Source organism: Carassius carassius, chromosome 10, assembly GCF_963082965.1.
Source record: "Carassius carassius chromosome 10, fCarCar2.1, whole genome shotgun sequence".
In the NCBI taxonomy this organism is placed as follows: Eukaryota; Metazoa; Chordata; class Actinopteri; order Cypriniformes; family Cyprinidae; genus Carassius; species Carassius carassius.
Genome location: NC_081764.1, coordinates 17,141,357 through 17,157,646, shown reverse-complemented (window position 1 = coordinate 17,157,646; position 16,290 = coordinate 17,141,357). Strand labels below are relative to the sequence as shown.

At 41.6% G+C, this 16,290-nt stretch overlaps 1 pseudogene; it reads left to right on the top strand.

Moving 5' to 3' along the window:
* LOC132152304 (rootletin-like) overlaps positions 1-16,290 on the top strand; it is a 37,445-nt pseudogene that overhangs the window by 11,437 nt on the left and 9,718 nt on the right.

Genomic DNA, 16,290 nt, shown 5'->3' with positions numbered 1-16,290 from the left:
GGACTTTAATTTATCAAAGGCCTCCTGTGCCCCAGTATTCCACTTGAACGGTACCTTGGGAGAGGTGAGTGCCGTTAAAGGTGCAGCAATCTGACCAAAGTTCCGGATGAACCGCCGATAGAAGTTGGCAAACCCCAGGAACCGCTGCAGAGCTTTACGAGAGTCAGGAGCTGGCCACTCGGCAACGGCCCTTACCTTACAGGGGTCCGCTTTGATCTCCCCCGCGGAAACAACGAACCCCAGGAACGGAACCGACTGGGCATGGAAGACGCACTTCTCCGCCTTAACATAGAGCTGGTTCTCTAGCAGCCGTTGTAACACCTGGCGAACATGCTGAGTGTGTACCTGCAGAGATGGGGAAAATATCAAGATATCATCAAGATACACGAAGACAAAGCGATTCACCATGTCTCTCAACACGTCGTTAACCAGGGCCTGGAAGACAGCTGGGGCATTGGTCAGACCAAATGGTAGGACCCGGTACTCAAAGTGTCCCGTGGGTGTGTTGAAAGCTGTCTTCCACTCATCCCCCTCACGTATGCGGATTAGGTGATAGGCATTCCGAAGGTCTAGCTTGGTGAAGACCTTGGCTCCCTGCAATAGCTCAAAGGCAGACGACATAAGAGGCAAGGGGTACCTGTTTTTAATAGTGATGTCATTCAGGCCTCGATAATCTATACAAGGACGCAAGGAGCCGTCCTTCTTCTTGACAAAGAAGAACCCAGCACCTGCAGGAGATGAAGAGGGTCGGATGAGACCGGCTTTGAGGGATTCATTAATATATTTGTCCATGGCCTCTCTTTCAGGACCTGAAAGGGAAAACAAGTGACCCCTGGGCGGAGAAGTGCCTGGGAGGAGCTCAATGGCACAATCATAAGGGCGATGTGGAGGTAAGGAGGTGGCCCGGGACTTACTAAACACCTGGCACAGGTCGTGGTACTCCACCGGGACCCCCTTCAAATCAGCAGCCTCCACCTGCAAGACAGGACACACAGACACAGGGAAAGAGGCAGCACCCAAACAAGACGCAAGACAAAACTTACTCCAAGACAAGACAGAGTTGCTGGACCAATCCACGTGAGGGCCATGTTGCACCAACCACGGGTGCCCCAGAACTATGGGAGCACTCGGGGATTCAAGAAGGTACAGCGTGGTCACCTCACGGTGATTGCCCGAGACTATAAGATTGACAGGAGGAGTAGCATAGGAGACAGTGGTGATCAAAGTGCCATTCAATGAACGGGCAGGAATAGGTTCGGAAAGAGGAATTGCAGGAATTCCCCAGCGGGTGGCTAGAGAGAGGTCCATAAAGTTGCCCTCAGCTCCCGAGTCAACCAGTGCAGTACAGGAGTTAAGGACATCACCAAACTGAATGGAGACAGGAAGGAGAGTGCGAGAGGAGGGGGGGTGCAATAAAGGGGTAGCGCTCACCAGGATCCCCCTTTTTACTGGTGAGCCTTGACTTTTAGCGGACAGCCTGCTGCGAAGTGACCTGATTTGCCGCAATACAGACATAGCCCTAGGGCGAGGCGTTGCTGCTTCTGTTGAGGAGTGAGCCGAAGGCGCCCCACCTGCATGGGCTCAGGCTCAGTGGTTTCTGTGGGGGAAACAGATGACGACTCCTCAGTCCTCCAGGGTGCACGAACTGCCAGGCGTTGACGACAGCGTCGAAGGCGACCCTCGATCCGCAACGCCATGTTAACAAGATCGTCAAAATCACGTGGCAGGTCCTGAGTGGCCAGCTCATCCTGGATGTCATCCTCTAGCCCAGCACGAAACATAGCTCGACAGGCCTCCTCATTCCAATCGCAGGTAGCTGCCAGAGTCTTGAAATGAATTGCATAGTCTGTTACGGAGCGACCCACCTGACGGAGCCGTGCTAGCTGGTCAGCCGCTTCCTGACCTCTGGCAGAGCGGTCGAATAGCCTCTCCATCTCCTGGCGGAAATCTTTAAAAGAAGCACAACACGGAGCTTTAGTCTCCCAGACGGAGGTTCCCCAATCTCTAGCCTTGCTGGTTAGAAGAGTCAATACAAAAGCCACTTTGGACATCTCAAGTGCGTATATGCGTGGCTGCAAGGCAAACACCACAGAACACTGGGACAAGAAGGCCCGGCAGGAATTGGGGTCCCCATCATAGGGTGGTGGGTTATTGCATCGGGGCTCAGGCTCATGGCGAGGAAGATGGTGAACGGCACCACCCTGAGCAGCCTCTCGTTGCAGTTCTTGGATGCGGTTGGTCAGCTCAGCCACTTGGTTGGCTAGAAACTCCACCTCCCTTGTGGTGTTCGTCAGTCTGGCTTCGTGCTGGCCAAAAAGAACACCCTGCTGGGTGACTGCGGTTCTGAGAGGATCTGCACCTGCTGTGTCCATCTTGGTCAGATCGTTCTGTCAGGAACACAACTGGACACAGATGCAGGTTACAATGCGAGACCAATTTATTCAAAAAGTCAAAAGAAAAGCTCCCTCCAACGAACAAAACAGGCCGGGAAATGAGGAAAAAGGTCCAACAAAAATAAGAGACTTCAATGTCCTTGCAAAAATGCCCGGCAAGGGACGCCCAACGGCGCGGCCGCGTAGAGAGCGGTGAGGGGAGGAAGCCACGAGAGAGCCAGTGACGGAGCAAACAAAACTCTTCAGAAGTATGCCGGTGCCCGGTCTAGGAAATGAGGGAGGGGAGCAAGAGATGAACAGACATTGAATTCAGGTGAGCGGAGTCAAACAATTAGAAGCGGAAACAGTAGTGATGAGGGGGAGGGAGGAACGCCACAGATAGGTGCAAGACGAATGATCAAAACCAAAACAAAACACCATGTGCACACGAGCTGCAGACCTATACAGAAACACACGCACACACCGAAGAACGGGGTGATCAGAGAGCGGACATGACACCTTAAAATATAATAAGACTGTGTAACTTTTATTTTGTTTATAGATCTAGATTTTGCAGGAGTGCCATAAGTCATTTCTTTTTCCCACTTTTTTCCTTACACATCACTATCTTCCTTCTTGCACCAGCACTTAGCAATTCAAAACTTGTCCTTTGCCACACTCAGTAGTGTCAGATCTCACAGCTTTTCAGCAACCCACTGATTGCTTTTTCATGAGATGGATCAAAATTTGATTTGTTATTTAAAAAGTAGAAGCCACTTTATCTATTTTCAGCAGTTAACAGCTCTTTTAAAAGCTCATTGGATGTGAAGATTATTAGAGAATAACAACCAAATGTTCAGTCTGTTTGATACAGAACGCTTTTATATGGCTTCACAGTTCACAGGTCTGGACAACTTTTGTAACTTTTGGTGTGATGATGTATTTGCATGCTTCTTGAAGCTTGAATGCCTTAGTCCCCGCTAATTGCAGTTCCATTGAAAAGAACAACCAGTAGAGTCTTCAGAATTTCTGCATTTGTATTTTACAGAAGAAAGACGACATGAATGTGAATAAATAAGTACAGATTTAAAAATATTGGAGCTCTATTCCTTTAAAGATCTAATTCCTTTCTGATAACTGTGATTGTGTCATGTCACACAGCAGTTATGCTCTTTATTGGAAACAGGCATTTCCTAAATAGGCCATTGTGTTAACCACTATTTTATAAGAATCCCATTCATGTGGTTCATTTCTTCTTGTAGTTGATAGTTTAATTTTAAAATTACAGTGTTCATATGTGTTATACTTATTCACTTGTTTGTTTACATCCCATGCTGTTGAAGGTGATTGTAAATTCCAAGCCCAATTGAAGCAAAATTGTGCATGTGAACATGTGTTTGTGTTTGCATTTTGCGTGTGGACACTGCCTGTGTCCCGTTTTTTCCTCCCAGTAGGTCTTCACCACAGCAGCTGTGACTGTGGTCAAACAGTGCTCCATGGTGATGGTTGCTGGTTTGTGCCTGGGGGCTGCAGTGGGGTCTCTAAGCTGGGGAACTTCTCAGCTCTCTGATTCTAGGCCAGCATTGTGTAATTACTCACAGTGGCGCAGCAAAAACAGCTTTTACAATCAGCTGGACCAGCAGGGACAGGGAGAAGGGCACATAAGTAGAAAGAGGACAGCACGACACAAGGGACAGGAGTGTTGTGTTTATATGTTTAAGTTTGTATAAATGTTTGCGTAGGCATTAGTGAATTTGCACATGTGTGAGATAGAACTGAAGTGGGCATGAATAAGTATTGGGGAGTTTGTTTAGGTATGTGCGTGTGAGCATGTATATATATATATATATATATATATATATATGTAGAGGAACTGTATGTCCGCTCCAGCTGTGTTTGGGATTCTAACAGATTATTCATTACATTAATTCCCTTAATTAAGGCTCTGGGTTCATGCCAGTGAGAAGCATTTACAGCTGTAACCCCAACCATGCAACAGCATATGGCTGACTCTAGGGTGACCATATGTTAGGTTATCAAAAAGAGGACAGCCCCCTGGCTTTGTGGGTGGAGACAGGTCCAAAAGGTCTGGGGAAAAGTGGACATATGGTATGGTACGTCAAACACAGGTACACTGTGCATCCATTGAGTTGAACTGAAAAATATCACAGATCACTTGATGGAGAGAGAAACTCATAAGCGTTCAGTCAGAGAGTGTTCGGCGAGTGAACATTATATTGTATATTTAGCCTCCAACTCACATACTGGAGAGTAAAATCTGAGAATTGATTAGCCATTGGCTAATATTAGAAATAATTTAGTTGCCCAGAGTGAAGATTTAGTCGCATATGTAAGTGATTAACTCACATTGTGGAAGGTTGTAGTATGTGAACAGTGCAACAGCAAAGAGCTTGTTTACATTTTTAACAAATCAAGTTGTGACCTAGCAGGACCACATAGAGATGTCAAACACCTAGAGCTAACTGCATCTACTACAGTACACAGATCCATTCAGAATTACTAAACAAAGGAACATACACGACAAATCATAACATTATCCTGAATGTGTGTGGATGGAAACAACCTGAATGTACATAAATGTCTGTTCCTGTGCAAAGATACAATGTGCGATCAGTGCATCAAGAGCACTCATACACACTTCAGTAGGTTGTTTGCACATGACGTCATTGCTGTGGTGCGAAATGCAGCTGGAGGGCAGGAAGTGAATTTTCTATATAAGAATTGCAAGCAGAAACTTAAGCCTTTTGAGTTTTATGTGCTGCTATTTGCTTAGCCTATCCACTGCCTTGATGGCAGACAAGTATTTAAATTTTGTTGAAAAATCGCTCCTCTTCATAACATAAGGATTACATCCAACATAACATTGTAATAGTGTCTAAACCAGTACAGTACAGACTTTCCTCTATCCCATCAATTCGGCTTTTCACTTCCTGCCTTCCATCTGAATTTCGCATGTCATCAGAATCACGTGATTGCAAACAAGCTATATAATACATTCATGCGTGCTTACTGTACAACTCCTGTTCACCACAGCAAGTGTCTTTACCTTGATTACAATCTTCATCTATCAAAACTACACTAGCGAGACACTGGTTAACCAGCTGAGAAGCATAGTTCGCGAATCCCCTGGCCATACAGTGGTAGGATTTGCAGAAGTTCTGTACATTCTGTATTTCACACAGCACAACTCATGAGGGCTCAAGCTCTTCAGAGACAGTCACAGAATATGACAGAGCTTGTGTTTTAAGGCGAATGAATAATAAATGATTGTTTAAATGTATTCGCTTACTGGATCATTGGACTGAAAACTTTCCCCAAGTTTAGCAGCTTAAAATGATCTGATCGCAAACAGAGAAGTGAAATTGGGTTCAAGCTGTACCCAAGCAATTTTTCTCTGGCCCAGCTCTGGCCCACACAACCAGCTTTTGCTTGGCCCACATACCACAATGAATGATGGCCCTTGTGTGGACCAGGTCTGGATTCCAGAAAAAGGCCACAGATGGGCCATAACTGGCCCAAGTCTCAGCCAAGTTAATTACCCATAACTGGCCCTGAATTGGGCCAGATCAAAATGTAACCTTAAGTAAACCATATCAACACTGATCTTTAACCAGAAAGCCCAAAACTGAGCCACACCTGAGCCTGATCCAATTTTTCTCTGGCCCTGCTCTTGCCCACCCGACTTGGACCAAATACCGCAATGAATGACAGTTCTAGTGTGGACCAGGTCTGGATTAGCCTCCATAGCTACAGTAGTTAATAGTTGTGATGCTAACGGTCTTTTTGAAGATACTAAATCATTCCTGTAATATAAAGATTCAACAGAAACGTGTCAATTACGTTGCAGACACAGTTGTATATATTATTTGTGTAATTTTAGGAAATAAACTTACCTGAAAGCAGTGAAAAAACAGTGGAGAGACTCTTGCTACTTGTCAGTTGAGTGAGCTGAGTTGACGCCCCATGTTTCATGTTTTAGATTTTAAAAATGACTTTTGTAAATACATTGTATAAAGATTTAATCTGAACAAAAGCATGTGGCTAACACCCGTGTTTGAAAATTCATCACTTATACGTACTCGGCAAAGGCTGAGTGGCCTCTAGACACGTGTGACAGCATTCTCCCAATGGATCAGAGCCAAGCCTGTGGCGGCAGATTGGCTGCAACATGAGAGAGGGACCAGCTCTTGAATTTAATGCCATCATAATGCTGGGTTTCTTTAGTGCCGCTAGCAAGAAGGATCCAATCTCGACACATGTCATTGCATCATCCATCAGCCTTGCTTCAAAACCTCCTGTCTTTTTGATGCTGCTGGTAAAGTATCCTTCAGTAGCAAATCTGAGCTCATTTTTAACATGGTTGCTGTTAAGATTTGAATTGGAAAAGTTGGTTCTGGACAGTAATTAGAGGCAGGTTGATTCCATTCTCTCCAATTTCCTGGGGAAATTATACGTTTGGTAAAAAGCTATATATATTGGCTTTATATTACTTATACACAGGGAAGTCCTTGATATTGCCTGTCCATCAGGATACCAAATCCAAAAAATCTAATTTCAGAACCATGTGTTAATTTGAAAATATAACTGGGATCCTGTATAATTTCCAAAATTTCTGAGCTTAAACAACCATAATAATTTTGCATAATCCTATAATCATATATCCTTATCATATGGAGGCCTGTCTTTGCCTGAATAAAAAGTCTTTGCCACCTCTATATCTATCAAGGTGACTTTTAATCTTGTAATTCTCATTGTTTCTCAATTCCAAGCTAGTGACAGGATCTGACTTTTATATTACATAATATGACCATATCTTACAAACATCATTTTATATTTTGCAGTTGTTTTGCAGACTGAGTTTCACAACGTAAATTCACTGTATATCTCACAATTACAACTTTTTTCACAAAATTGGGCAATGCGTAATGCAAATATATCCAGAGGTTTGATTTTTGTTTTGCGTAGTTGTGACATTATGAAAGTCACAATGTGACTTTAAATCTTAAAACTGTCTTTGTTTCTAATAATTATGGCTTTGTTATATCTTACAAAGTGACATGATTACTCACAGTCATGAATTTGTTTCTGGCAATTTTGTCTTGCAGTTTCTCGTAATTGAGACATTGTGTCACATTGTGTTGCAATGGAAATATCTCACATTGATTTATGTCTCACAAACAACTTTGTTATTTTTTATTTATATATTTATTTTTTGGAGGCAAATGTATTTTATGGAGCTACTGTACATACAGAGGTAGGTACACACTATAGGTGTGCTGTGCTGCACCCCTGACCCCTATATGTTTTTAAGGCAGAAAAATATGCTTGTGTGCAAGTGCCATTTATTTCATTACTTTGCATCAAACGCTTTTTGTGTTGTAGCAACAAATTGCCTCTAATTGTGCCAAAATAGTTGCAAAGATACATAATCAATAGGGTAGTGCAGCTGTTTCCAAAGGAGCCTTTAAACACAGCTGCTGCTGCACCCAGTGACCCCCCTCTCTCTTCTGACTCGTCCTCCACCCATGCTTTTCTTTTTCTGTTCCCTTTCAAAAGCTGTCACCTTAACAACGCTCCATATAATAAGTCCCTGTTCTCTTATGAGCCCTGGACCCCAAAACCGCCCGGAGCCGGGGGCTGGTTTGCCCCTCTTTGTAGTATATGAAATCAAAGCTCTCAGAATGACTGTTTGAAAATGTTTTATTAAGTTTTGCAAAGCTCTTGGCTCCAGTTGGGAATGGGGGACTATTGTCATAGAGGCTGCTGTTCAGCTTAGCAGCTGATGAGTGTTAGCCTGAGATTTCAGTATGACCTGTAGACCTGTGTATTTTTGTTTCATACTTCTTTGAGAAAGGGTGAAGGTGACCTTTTACTCTTTCTACCCCTCACTCTCTCTTTTTCTTGCTTTGTTTGAATCAGCTGAAGCAGCATGTTGTTGTGTTGAGAGGAAACATGTGTTTTTTGTTAGCAGGGACTGGGTGTCTGGCACCATGAAATGCACTGGGGTTAAAGGAAGATGGGGGTGGTTGGAGGGCTATTGGGACAATGAGATTGAAGACCCCATAGGAAGACGGGAATCAAGGGAGAAACACTTGTGACACACAACTTTTTCCTCTCTATACACACTATCTGTGTTGTTCAGTGTATAAATTTAGGATAGATGTACTTGAGAATCAAAACTGTGTGATATTAAGACTTAAGAGAAACTGGGGCAAGTTATCACTCTTTTTACTGCAGTGAGTGTTTCTCAGAGTGTGTTTAAGTGTGTCAGAGTGTGTTTAATTTTCTGTAAAGGCACACAATTTAAAGTATTGACTATGAAAAAATTAGATTTTGTACATTTCTGCTTGCTCAGGATAAAAGATAAAGTTGATTGAACACACACTGACCTTCAGCAGGGCAAGTTGTCACAATGAAACCTACAATTAAACACCCTTTTATTGGCTTTTCTGCAAAATGTAAAAATTATATATATATAATTTAAATTACATAAATCATGAAAAAGCAAAAATTTTAAGTTACAGTAACATGCAAAAATGTGAATCCAAATTATTTTATATTATTACACCTTGCCTCAGTCTGATACTTGTTAAAATTCTTTTGTCCTTAGACTACAGTTTAACCTTTTGTTTGAAATATAACTGAATATATATGAATCTTGTGAACAGGTTTACCTATATTTTTAATTTTATTTATTTTTCATAATCATATTTCTTTTTTTTTTCTTTTTTCATGGATAAATCTAAAAACAAAAATCTAGTGCTGCCTATGCTTAAAACAAGAAATGGAAATATTTGAATGGTGTCCACAAGCTAAACTTAATTCAAAGAAACTTAGTCTTTAGATTTTTTTTAAGCCATTTTTCATTGTAAATTACACTAATGCATTCAAATACAAATTGTGAACAGCCATAAACAGCAGTGCAATGCATATATCTTTGCAGGTGGAGCAGATGCTGTTGCAGCAGTCAGGAGCAGTCAGAATGGCAGAGTGTGCGTGGCGCAGAGCAGGGTTGGCTAAGAGAGGAAGGACAATCTTATTAGCTCCAGTATAAAAAGAGATGTGGAAATCTAGAGCAGCAGGTGTTGAAGAAAACCTCAGAGACAGAGAAGCTGAGGCTCTTGGTACGTCTCAATGGAGAACTTCATAGCCTTAACTGGTTGAAGAACATATTACTCCTTCAAACAAAAATTTCAGTGGAAATTTTTAATTCATAGAAACATAAAATATCTGCTCCTGTTTATTGTTAGGTGTTGCACAGTATTCTGGTGTGTTAGGTATAAACCTGCCTCTGTCCATGTATTTAACTCCAGTCACACCTAGACTCTTCAGCACACCGTCTCCAGCGCTTTGAGCAGGAACACAGTATGGATGTCCAAGTAAACTTTTACTGCTGGAGGATGAGCAGAAATGGTAAGAACAAGAGTGATATGCACTTCTGACAGCGAGACGTGAAGAGAAATATGCCGGCGACAGACTGAGGTGAATGGTCGAATCAGCCAAGTAGTACATCAAGACTTGCTATTTGGAACCAAAGTTGAATTGTACATTTTGAAAAATGAGATTGATAAACCTTGTAGTGTTTCTGTTTTCTTTTTTCCCCTTTACTTTGTTGGAAAATCCATCTAAAGATGGCAGTTGTGTTTTGTTTCAAAAACCAGCATGACCACCACAGACTATTATGACCTAGTAGCTGAACCAAGATGGTCTGCCAGCTCGCAAAAGACCAGTTTATATCAAAAAATTTTATACCTTAAGACCAGTTTATATCAAATAATTAATGGCATGGAGTAATCAGTGACCAGCCTGGAACAAGTAATGACCAGCTAATGAACATGAATAACTTACTGTAGACCAGATTCGAAAACTAATGAACATCAAGGACCAACTAATGTCCAGCTTCAACCCGTTAATAACCAATTAGATCCCACCTTTGCTGGTTACTTATGAGTTTAGATCAGCTAATGACCAATTTGGATCTACTGTCGAGCACCTCAGACCAGCTAGAAACCAGCTTCCATGTTCTAAAACAGAAGTACCACCACCTAAACTGAATTTTCCACCAGGTTACTTCATCATTCTAACATTAAGAAACAACACATGAATAACATATCAGTAAAGGCAAATGCTGAACTGCTGTACATAAAATCTCCTAGCTACCTATTTCAATCCCCACAAGCACATACTGGAAATGAATAGTTTTAGAAGGGGTGTCAAAAACTAAAGGTATCCAGTTTGTCAGACTTAATTATCACAGCCTTGTTCACCATCTTAGCCAAACGGATTTTACTGCACTTCATACAAAAAGCCGGTCAACCTACCAACAGATGCCAGCCTTTAAAAGAATGTGATTTACTGTGCCACTCGCCCGTGTGCTTGTTACACTATTGCTAAGCTGTCTGCCTCTGCTTTGCATTTCCTTAGAGTGGCACAAGCTGCAGAATTAAGCCAAAACATGGAATCATGGAGCAAGTCTACTTACTGAAAATGATTAAACACATTCTTGTAGCTTTGATCGTGTCCCTCTCTGTTGCTCACCCCTTTGATGAGTGTTTTTGCTCCTTACTGCCTCACACCCTGGCATCAATCTTTGTATGTAACTGGGTGGATTCTGCCAAAAATTATGTAAATAATCCTGTAAACTATTTGACAAGCAAGTCTGTTGATAATTAGGCTGGAGCTGACATGGCCTTTATAAAACTGTCACGCACATTTCCCTCTAAGCGTGACTGGCAATGTAGAATGTGACGTGGGCCTTTATGAGCCTGTAAACATAGAAGCTGATTGAGGCCCCGCAATGGAGGGAGGTGAGATAATGTGCAAAATATTTGGCTCATGGCTTCACAGGTGGAGGTCCCGGGATATAGTCCTCTGAAAGAGTTCCATGTATTTCACAGGTGTTCTAGTTTGAGCCAGGTCAATGTGCTGCTCTGGGAACAACTTAAACAAGCCAATGAAGCCAATGAAGCCCTGACAGAAAGCCTGCAGAAGGCACAACAGGAGGCAGAGCAGAGGGACATGCGACTCAGGAGGGAACTTGAGGTGAGAGGGAGGAGGAAAAAAAGACAGGGGGAAGGAAGGAGAGACCTGTAGTGTATGTTTTTATCCAAAACCACAGTTTAAGGAAAATTTTTCCTTAATCCAGCTCAATGAAACTCAACTCTGGAACTTGTGGAATTCCACCCTGGTGCCTGTTTTGTCCGTCTGGACACTGTCTTTGTTTTAAATCATTGTTGTGATTTTCTCAGCTGTTGTTTCCTGTGAAAACATTCCAGTCAATTGGAAAAAAAGAGAGCAAGAATTTGTTGCTCGGTGCAAACATCTGGTGATTATGAAGGGGCTTGTGTAGTTTTCAGCCTCCTAGAGTCAAGAAAAATGTACTGTACTATTTGTGTATGTGAGTCTCTGTGAATATGTGCCTAGCAGTTCAAGTCTAGCCATGTGCTTGTATGTGTGGGTGCATTCATTACAGGTGCATCTCAATAAATTAGAATGTTGTGGAAAAGTTCATTTATTTCAGTAATTCAAATCAAATTGTGAAACTTGTATATTAAATAAATTTAATTCAAGCAACTTGGGCTATGAGCTTCTCCACTCTTCCTCCATACTCTAGGACCTTGATTTCCAAATGAAATACAAAACTTGAAAAGTTGACTTTGGAACACTGGGCAACAGTCCAGTTCTTCTTCTCCTTAGCCCAGATAAGACGCCTCTGACCTTGTCTGTGGTTCAGCAAATTCCTTGACACATATGTGTGCGGTGGCTCTTGATGCCTTGACCCCAGCCACAGTCCATTCCTTGTGAAGTTTACTCAAATTCTTGAATCGATTTTGTTTGACAATCCTCATAAGGCTGCGGTTCTCTCGGCTGGTTGTGCATCTTTTTCTTCTACATGTTTTCCTTCCACTCAACTTTCTGTTAACATGCTTGGATACAGCACTCTGTGAACAGCCAGCTTCTTTGGCAAAGGAATGTTTGTGGCTTACCCTCCTTGGTAAGAATGTCAATGATTGTCTTCTGGACAACTGTGAGATCAGCAGTCTTTCCCATGAATGTGTAGCCTAGAGAACCAAACTGAGAGACCATTTGGAAGGCTCAGGGAACCTTTGCAGGATTTTTTAGTTAAATAGCTGATTGGCATGTCACCATATTCTAATTTCATATGTGTGCATCTACTGTATAATGGAGACACCTTTAACCTCTTTGCCACATTCCTTATTACGGAACCTGCCAACCATATGGCCATGTCACTCTCCCGCAGATGAATACATCCAGAAATGGCCACAAGCAAGCCCGTGTGCGATCTCTGTGGCGCCAGGCTGCCTTCCTGCGAAGTTCTTTCACCCAGCTGCAGACCTTCGCTGACAGGTGAGTGTAGCTTGAAGCCAGAACCCTCTTTCCAAACCCACCACTATTTATCCCCACTTGGGATCAAAGCTCAGTGGGTCACCTGGCTCACCCATCCTGGCCGCATCGTCCGGGGAAATGTGATGGTTAGATTGCCCTTCAGATTAGTCTTGAGCCATCCATCAGAGCCAAGCTTGATGAGGGCTCTGCCTGTATAAATGCTGTGATCATTGTTGAGTAATTTGTACCCCCACTAGCAGCGGTGTATCTGCACTGGAGAATCAGCTAAGAGACAAGCTGAAAGAGGCTATGCAGCTGCAGGCCCGCTTTGACGCAAAGAAAGTAGAGCTTAACTCTAGGTACAACATGTGTGTCTGTTTATGTACATGTCCCATTCATTTTTCACCAGTAATATACAAGTGTCATCATGCTTGAGCAGCATGTTGTAATAAATACATACAGTATTGGCAGCTGGAGTTAAATTATCGTATTCAAAGGCTTTCACAGTGTCATAAATTTCAGCACCTATTACAGTGCTTTGAATTTAATTATTGATGTCCTGAACTCACATCTCCTAGATGACTCATTGTACATTGTCCCGAGTGCTGACACACAGGGAAGGTCAGCACAGATTGCCTAATCTATCCAACTATGTGGCATGCCAAAAATAGAGAGCAAAAGTGTGTCTCTTTATTTGCTGTTCAGTATCCTCTACATTCTTCATTTACTTGTATAATATATCAGTTGTGTATGACACTTTCTTTTGAGAGCGGATCCATGGATCTGACAGAGCAGGGTTGGGGTCTTCTGATGAATGGAGTCTTTGCAGCTTCTTTCTTCTACATCCTTTCATCAGTGACAGTTTTATAATGTAGAGAGCAGAGATCACTTTCCATTTTGATATATATAATTTTATCTGAGCTTTATTGCAGCGGGAAGAAAGGGCCATAGACAAATGGGTATCAAATAAGCACACATAAGAGTGTTTGATCATTTTGCCTCAACCGTGTTAATGTTACACACATGAAGATTTTTTTCATATTGTGATGTATGTGTGCTCATGCAAAAGAATGAGTACTGTTTTAGCATACCTCAAAAAAAATCTGTCCTTATTTAATCTTGCAGATTACGATATCGAAAAAGGGTGTGCTATTTTTCATAGGTTAGTACAACCAGAAATGTAAATTATTTTATCAATTACATACCTTAATGTCTAAAACTTTGAACCTTCAAAAAGAATGCAAAAGCTTCAAATATAATATAAAAGTGATCCATACAACTCTTAAGTCTTAGCTTTAAAGTATAGCTTTTATGTAGGCTGTTATTCACTGATGGTACTCACTTTCATTGAATTATTACCCACTGAAGAAAATCAGATGATTTGTGAACAAATGACTAGGTTTGTGAACCAGTTCAACTGATAAATTAGAATGATTCATATCAAATCATACACCATTGTGTACACTTTCGCACAGAGCTACTGTATTGTGGATGTCAAGATTTTTAGTTAATGACAACTTAATTTCAGTCTGTTCCTCATAATCTATCATATGACTTCAGAAGACTGCAAATAAGTCATATGGACCACTTTTAAGACACTTTGATATTATGATATTCAAAGTCTAACATACATGTATCTGTATAGGATCCTGGGATTTGGCAAGCACAGAACATTGAGAAAGCAATCTGACAGCACTGCGGGGCAGGATGGTGAGCAATGTTGCAGTAGAACCATTTACATTTACATTTAGCAGACATTTTTATCCAAAGCGACTTAAAAATTAGGATAATAGAAGCAATCAAACCAACAATATGTACGTGCTGTGACAAGTCCCATTTAGTCTTTCTAATAGAAAGAATAAAAAATAGAATTAGAGAGTTAGTGTTAGAGGGTCAAGTTATCATTTTTATAATAAAAAACAAGTAGATAGAATAGAATAGACAATGCATGTGTTGGAGGGTCTTTTTTGTAATAAAAAAAGAAAATAATGTTTTTTATAATAAATAAAAGAAAAAGTAGGTACAATAAAAATAGGATATAGTGTGTTAGTGTTAGGGTCAAGTGAAGATAGAAGATATGTGTTTTTAGCTGTTTCTTAAAGATGGCTAAAGACTCAGCAGCCCTAATTAAGTTGGGCAGAATCATTCATTGGCAAGAGCAGTCTTGAGAAACCCTATCACTTTCTAAATGACTTATATGAATTCAGTTGTCTTGTCTGGTGTGTGTCATGGTTGTTCAAGAAACTGCAATTTGACTTGAATGCTTTCCAGCACAGGAAATAAATCGGTCCGAAGACCGAACTGACAGGGATAGCTTACACAGCGAGATCAGCAGTCTGCAACAGTTACTGAGCAACATTAATCAGGTTTACTAAACATGCATATTTTGGGCCAGATGTAATAAACAGAATGAGAATGAGAAGAGTAATTGTCAACTCATCTTTTCTTTTTTCTTTTAGGTGGTCAGTGGTGACAGTTCCTCAGACACATCAAAAGATGTACACCCATCTGTTTCTGCAGGATCTATTTCCTTTTCTCAACGAGACAGCATTCTGATAGCTGTTCAGAGAGCGCTCTTACAGCAGCAGGCACAGATTCAGGTGGGCAACAAACCTCATGTACACCCTCCTTATATGGCACAGGTGTCATCACTCCTAGTGGACAAAGAAATTACACACCTCACTATATATTCCAAATAGTTTACTCTGCTATCAAAAAGCGTATGTAATTTCAGTACATTTAACTAAATGAAAATATCTATCTACGCAAAGGAGCTGCAAGCATGTCTGGAAGCTTCTCAAGAGCAGGTTGCCACCTTGCGAAATCCTGAAGAAGCCTGGAACAAAGAATCCGGGAACTGCAGCAAGAGAATCAACTATTGGAGAGATCTGAGGAGGACAGCAGCATAGATGCCCAAAGATGCTTCCCTGGGCATAGTAACCAGGTAATGAACACTTCGATAAAGGATGCTATTGTTCAATGACAGTGTAACCTGCACAAATGAGTTTCAAACGGAACATTCATAGCCTCTACTTTTATGTCAGTATTTTTCTATAGAACTGTTTAGCCTTTACATAATTTAGCAAGTCATCCCAACAGGGTAATTTATAAATCTATTTGCTTTCCATTTTTTTCTACAACTTAAATTGCAAGTTGTGTTATGCTACAAAGGCTCATGATTCTGTTTCAAACACACAAACTCACATCTTTGTGGTAATTGTAGTCCTAATTTATCAGTACATTAGCTGCAGCTCAAAAATGCTAATCCTCTAGTTTAAGGACTATGACCTGAACACCCATATACAGTACCCCACCACAACTGCCGCTTTCTACCTTCCTATTGAAAAAAGAGAGCTTGAGAGGCAGCTCTGCCCTGCAGCAGCAGCTGGAATGCACACAAGCAGAGCAGGAAGCTTTGAAAAACCCTCTCTGGATGTTCCAAGGCAGAGAGACCTCCTCAGGCAGCAGAGGGAGGACCTGGAGAGGCAGCTGTCCCGAGAATGCTCTGAATCCGAGAGGGGGTACGGCATTGCGAAACCTCAAACCCCTT